Raw genomic sequence first — 6894 nt, forward strand, 5'->3', positions numbered from 1 at the left:
TGTCTATCTCTGTCTCTCTCTGTGTCTCTCACACACACATACACACACACTTGTGCATGCACGCATGCACGCGCGCGTGCGCACACACACACACACACACACACACACACTGCTCTATCTCTTTACCTGCAGCCACTACCACAAGCTATTCAAAACTTTTACCAATGTTATAGTTAGAAGCATCCTGTTACTGGAAATTGATTTGTGCCAAAAGCATTACAAAACTTAGACTTCACACCTCCACCAATTGCCTCTTAATGCTTCCTAACTGCCTGCCCTCCTAGTTGGAACATGAGGATTCGGAGTGTTTAAGCCTAGCTTGCCTGACTCGGTGCTCTCTTGAATCACTGATTTACAGCTGTCATGTCTGAGGCTCCCATACAGTCAAGCTAGTTTCCACATAGAATCTTTTCTCCCAGAGCTGCAAGCCAGCATGTGTTGAAAGAATAGACAACTGCTCAACTTCAGTCCTTCCTTCTCTCAAATGTGACAGGTCCTAGAGACACAGCAGTGAGTAAAGAGAGAGCCTAAACTCCAGTCCCTGCCTTGACAGCGAGAGGTGGGGCTTGGAAGCACTAAAACTGAAAGAGTTTTGGACAGTGTGGACAAACCTGGAGGGCATTAACTAAGTGACACAAGCCAGGCACAAGCCAAGGACCTCATGATCTTGCTTTTATGAGCAACCTAAAATGTTGAACTCTGAGAAGCAGAGAGTAGGTGCTGATTCCCAGAGCCTGGGGGTGGGTAGAGGCTGGGGAATGGGGACATAGTCGTCAAAGGGTACTGATTCCAACTAGACAGGAAGAAAAAGTCCCAGAGATCTATAAAACAGTGTGGTTACCACTGGTGATAATAATAGCACGGATTTCAAAACTGCCAAAAGATTTAAATGTTCTCACTACAGAAAGACATGATAGTGGGGTGATGGTGTGTAATTAGCTTGACAATTCCCCTAGACTGTGTCTGGTTTTGTTGTATTTGTCGTACAGACAAATACCACATCACAACCCAGGAACATATTTAATAATTCTTATCAGTTAAATAAATTTAATAATCCTTGCCCCACAAAAATGAGGAGAAATACATAGCTTGGAATGGAATATTGTAAGCTTGGCTTCATGGATGTTGAGTCTGAAATAACAAGGATGGGGAAGTGTAACCATCCCTACAAGTCTGTCTGTCTGTCTGTCTGTCTGTCTGTCTCTCTCTCTCTCTCTCTGTGTGTGTGTGTGTGTGTCTGTGTGTGTCTGTGTGTGTCTGTGTGTGTCTGTGTGTCTGTGTGTCTGTGAGTCTGTGTCTGTGTGTCTGTGTATATCTGTATATGTGTCTGTGTGTGTGTGTACAAGGCTATATTAATCTGGCCATTATCACTGGCATGATCAATATGAATGATCACCATTAAAATTCCTCCAGGGACTCCTCCAAGCCAGGCTCTATGCCAAGATCTTCACATGGACACAGGCATTGCCAAGCGGTGGACATGAATCCATTAAATGTTTCTGTGTGATTGCAGTCATAGCATAAACACCCTAGTGTTGTGTTAAGTGAGGTGAGGGGGATACAGAGTACACGTAAGTTTCTCTGTTAACATCCACAACAGAGTGGTGCTGAGGAAAGCTATTGCAGTAGGGCATCTGAACAGCCTCCGTGCTAGGGAATGGCAGGCTCAAAAGCAAGAGCAGACAGAAGGCTTACTGATAATAAAGCGGGGCTCTTAAGGAGACTAAATTTTAAAAGTAGGTGTGTCCGTGGCTATACATGTAGAAAAGTAACACAAAAGAACAGCCTCCCAAACCTGAAAGACACGAGGACATCTCCTCCCTGATACTGGATGTTACTTGGTGAGGATGACAAGGTTAGACCTGATGTTTGCACTTGTGAAACAACATTGACTTGGGTGGTGAAATTTTGACTCTGTGAACTGGTGAATTAGTATATCTATATATGTAAACTGGAACTCTTTCAGATGTGACTCTAGAGCAGACTGCAGGTAGACAAAGCAGGAGCTGACAAAGTCATTCCCATGTCCACCTGCACTGCCAAGCGCCTCACACCTGCCTAAGTCACCACATTGTCCCTTTATATCAGTGCTTCTCATTCTTCCTACTGTGACCCTTTCATACAGTACCTTATATGGTAGTGACTTCCAACCATAAAATTATTTTTATTGATATTTCACAACTATTATTTTGCTATGGTTATGAATAATAATGTAAATAGTTCTGGAGATAAAGGTTTGCCAAAGAGGTTGTGACCCACAGGCTGAGAACCACTGCTTTACATGAAGGTTTCTTCTTAGTAGAAGTTGAGCTAAATGGGGATCTTGTTTCAGTCACTGTTCAATCTTTAAATAAAAAACTGAAATTATGGATTGCAGTACATTGAGCTCCATAGAGATACCACAGGGGCAAACAAGAGCTGGATGGGTACTGGGTGACTCTGTGACTCGCAAAGAAAAATCAACTAAATATGGGCAAAGGAGATCCTAAGAAGGCAAGGGGCAAAATGTACTCATATGCATTCTTTGTGCAAACCTGCCAGGAGGAGCACAAGAAGAAGCACCCGGATGCTTCTGTCAACTTCTCAGAGTTCTCCAAGAAGTGCTCAGAGAGGTGGAAGCCCAAAGCGGACAAGGTCCATTATGAAAGGGAAATGAAAAACCTACATCCCCCTCCCAAAGGGGAGAATAAATTCAAGGACCCCAATGCACCCAAGAGTCCTCCTTCAGCCTTCTCATTGTTCTGTTCTGAGTACAACACCAAAATCAAAGGTAGGCATCCTGGCTTATCCATTGGTGATGTTGCGAAGAAACTAGGAGAGATGTGGAACAACACTGCAGCAGATGACAAGCAGCCCTATGAGAAGAAGAATGCGGAGCTGAAGGAGAAGTACGAGAAGGGTATTGCTGCCTACAGAGCTAAAGGAAAACCTGATGCAGCAAAAGACAGGGTGATCAAGGCTGAAAAGAGCAAGAAAAAAAAAAGAAGAGAAAGATGAGGAGGAGGATGAAGAGGATGAGGAAGAGGAGGAAAAAGAGAAAGACAAAGATGAAGATGATGATGAATAAGTTGGTTCTAACACAGTTTTTTTCTTGTCTATGAAGCATTTAACACCCTCCCATATACAACTCACTCCTTTTAAAGAAAAAAGTTGAAATGTAAGGCTGTGTACGATTTGTTTTTAAACTGTACAGTGTCTTTTTTTTTTTTTTTTTTTTGTATAGCAAACACACTACTGAATGTAACTTTAGATATCCCTGTCCGGGTGGTATTTTCAATAGCCACTAACTTTGCCTGGTGTAGTCTGGGGGTTGTAAATTGGCATGGAAATTTAAAGCAAGGTTCTTGTTAGTGCACAGTACAAATTGTGTGTGTGTGTGTGTGTGTGTGTGTGTGTGTATATATATATATATATATATATATATATATATATATATATATATATATATATATATAGTACTTCTGGCTGACCCTGCTGACCAGTCCTTGGACAGCAGTTTCTAGCATCCCACAGACCCTTCCATGAGTGCCCTCCACAGTCTTCCTGGGACTGCTTTGGCCAGTTGCTTCCTTGCACCACGCCCACTTGGGAACAGCTGCTCTGTAGCTCTCTCTGACCCCCCTTACCTGCTTGCAAGCTTTTGCTTTTCAGATCCTTCAGAAGTAGAGTCATCCCTGATTCCAACAATAGACTCCCTCCTCCTACCATGCTCACAGGAACACTGCTCCCCTGACAGAGTTGGACACAGAAAGTGAACATCTTATCTCTTCACACCGATCAGTAACAAATCCAAGTGTCCCCAGAAGCAAAGGGATGCCTTACACTAACTAGAACAAAGCCCATGTTTCACAAAAACAAAAAGAAAAGCACATTAATCATCATTAATTGAAAGACAATTGTCATTCAAAAGAGCTTTCACCCAGGCTCAGTGGTGGTTTGAATGAGATTGGCCCTCATAGACTCAGAGATCTGAATGCTCAATTCCAAGAGAGTAGAACTGTTTGGGAAGGATTAAGGGCATGGCCTTGATAAAGGAGGTATGGTCATGTTGGAAGAGGTATGTTACTTTGAGTGGGTTTTAAGTTTCTGGAAGCTTGTGCCCCTCCCCTCTCTCCCTGCTGCCTACAAATCAGTGTGTAAAGCTTTCAGCTACCACTCCAGTACCATGTCTGACTGCTTCCTTCCATGATGATCATGGACTAATTCCCTAAAATTGTAAATAAGCCCCCAATTAAATGCTTCCTTATATAAGTTGCCTTGGACATAATGTCTCATCATAGCAATAGACCGATAACAAATATACTCAGTAATGTACTTTCAATGAGACTAACCCCTAACTAACTAGAAAGTCATAGGGCTTTAAAGGGAACACAACCAAACTCAAGAGATGACTCAGTGGTAAAGGCTCTGCTACTAAGCCTGGGGACATGAGTCTGATCACCAAAACCCACATGGTGTAAGAAGAACCGACTTCTAAAAGTTGTTCTCTAGCCTACACATGTATCATGGTATATGTTTACATGCACACACACATACACACACACACACACACACACACGCACATGTTAATGGTAAATGTATACACATCCATGCACACACATGGTACATGCTTACATATAAACACACATACATGTACCACCATAGTACATATACACATATACACACATACACATACATATATGCTCAATAAGTAGAAATTTAAAAAGAAAAAAAAAGGATGTAAGTGGTAAACTAACTGAGAAAGCCTAAATGCTATTGAACATCTAAAATGAACTCGGGGTCTTCGAAGTTACAAGTTAACAGAGATCGTCACCAGAAAATAGTTTAGTGAAATACATCACCGTGCCTTACTGAGTTTATTAGAACATGACTAAAAGCAAAAGCTGAATTTAAAAAGTCATTAGTCAAAGATAAAATAGAATAGAACTAGCATCTCTAACAAATAACAGAGCACTGGAGACAAACATATTCACAAATAGTGATCTTTCTTCCCTCTACCTCCAAGTTGCCACATCCGTAGGTGGTGATATGAGCTTACTAGAAAGATCCAGGACCAGAGTCAACCAGAGAGAGCATGGCACAGGAACTATCTCTGCCCTCACAAACAACCTCTGTGAATGAAGCTCTCTGTTGTCTTCCACGGCAGTGGATCAAGATCCTTAGGGGTACAAAAGCCACAAGAGCATCTGTTACCAAGCTCATGGCTGGGGCCTACTACCTTTCAAGGAAGTAATTGGCCTTGGGCCAGAAAAAAAAAATGATGCTTAATCCAGACAAGAAGAAAAATGAGCTGTTTCTGAATTCCTCTCTGAGTTCCTTGTTGTATAGAAGGTTGCTTCTGAACCTTAGAAAGTCACTCTCTTGAGGTCTTTGTACCGGCCTTACCGCTGTTCCCTGACCCTCAGCTTGGAGTTGGACCAGAACAAGCACTTAACAGTTCTTTCCCAGTTCCCATGCTCTCTGTGCACGTGCACCTACACAGGTTCTCCTGTCGCATGTCACCTTTTGCTCATCCATTCAGGCAGCCAACATCAGTAGTCTAAGGATCACTTCCCTTCAAATATGTCCCACCTGCTCAGAAAAAAAAAATTAGCAGTATATGTTTTCCTAGAAAGGAACCCTATTCAAAGATAAAGTCAGTATTGTTTCCAAAAAACCCATGCAAATAAGTATTTTCAAAGATCAAGTCCAAAGAGCAAATTCAAATGTCTCTTATAGTCCCATTAATAAACAATTTCAATTCAATAGAAGATTATTTCCCTTAGAAGCCCACTGTGCTATTAACAAGGCTCTAAATGGAAAGGGTTTGTACTCTTCCAGCTACACAGGGCTTAAAAGATTGTAGTGACAGCCAATATGATCTACAAATTCCAGCAGCAGTTTTCACACAGAGAAAACAACCCTAAAATATACACAGAATCACAAAAGACATCAAGCAAGCATCCAGGGCAATCTTGACTTTTAAAAAGGTTGAGGGCATAACTTTCTGGTTTCAAATTAGCTGTATTTACAGCTCAGAAACAGAGAGAGTGCTTGCCTTTCTGCACAAGGCCCTGGGTTCAAGCTCCAGCACTAGAAATGGAAATGTGAGTGTGTGTGTGTGTGTGTGTGTGTGTGTGTGTGCGTGCATGTGTAATAAACTATAATAGTAAATAGTAAAGGAGCAATACTGTGCTGTCACAAAAGCAAACATTTAGAGAGCTCAAAAAACAAACCCAAGCATATATTGTTAAATAATTTTTGTCAAGGGTTCCAGGAATATGCATTAGAAAAAGGATTTGCTCTTCAACAGGTAGTACTGAGGGAGGAAAAAGACATCTACATGCAGAAGAATTGCAGTGGCCTTATCTTACACAAAAGTACACAACTGTTTTAAATATTTAAACCTAGGTCTGAAACCATAAAAGTCATAGACAAAAAAATGTAAGGAAATGCCCTAGCAGGAAGCAATGCTCTGGCGTCTGTCTTAGCATTGATTTTTCTAGATATGTACCCAAGGCTAAGGCTATGTGATAAAGGGGGACCATATCAAATAAAGGAGCTTTTGCACATAAAAAGAAAGAGGTATCAATATTAATATGTAACCTAAGGAGAGAAAATGTTTGCAGACCATATATCTGATAATGTGTTAATATCCAAATGATTAAATTCTCTCCTTCAACTCAACTGTAAAACAAAAATCCAAAACAGCTCAGCTAATCCTGAGCAAAAGACTCAAACAGGAATTTTTCCAAAAGGGATGTAGAAACAGACCTCAGATCTATGGAAAGTATTCAGTATCACCAATCATCAGGAAAATATGGTTCAAAGTACAGTATTACCTCACAGATAACAGTTACGATGGTTGGAGAGAGAGAGAGAGAGAGAGAGAGAGAGAGAGAGAGAGAGAGAGAG

At 41.3% G+C, this 6894-nt stretch overlaps 1 pseudogene; it reads left to right on the forward strand.

Moving 5' to 3' along the window:
• Positions 1-2469: 2469 nt before the first annotated feature.
• Positions 2470-2997, forward strand: LOC115064838 (annotated as a pseudogene).
• Positions 2998-6894: the final 3897 nt, after the last annotated feature.

This window comes from Mus pahari, chromosome 10 (genome assembly GCF_900095145.1).
Source record: "Mus pahari chromosome 10, PAHARI_EIJ_v1.1, whole genome shotgun sequence".
In the NCBI taxonomy this organism is placed as follows: domain Eukaryota; kingdom Metazoa; phylum Chordata; class Mammalia; order Rodentia; family Muridae; genus Mus; species Mus pahari.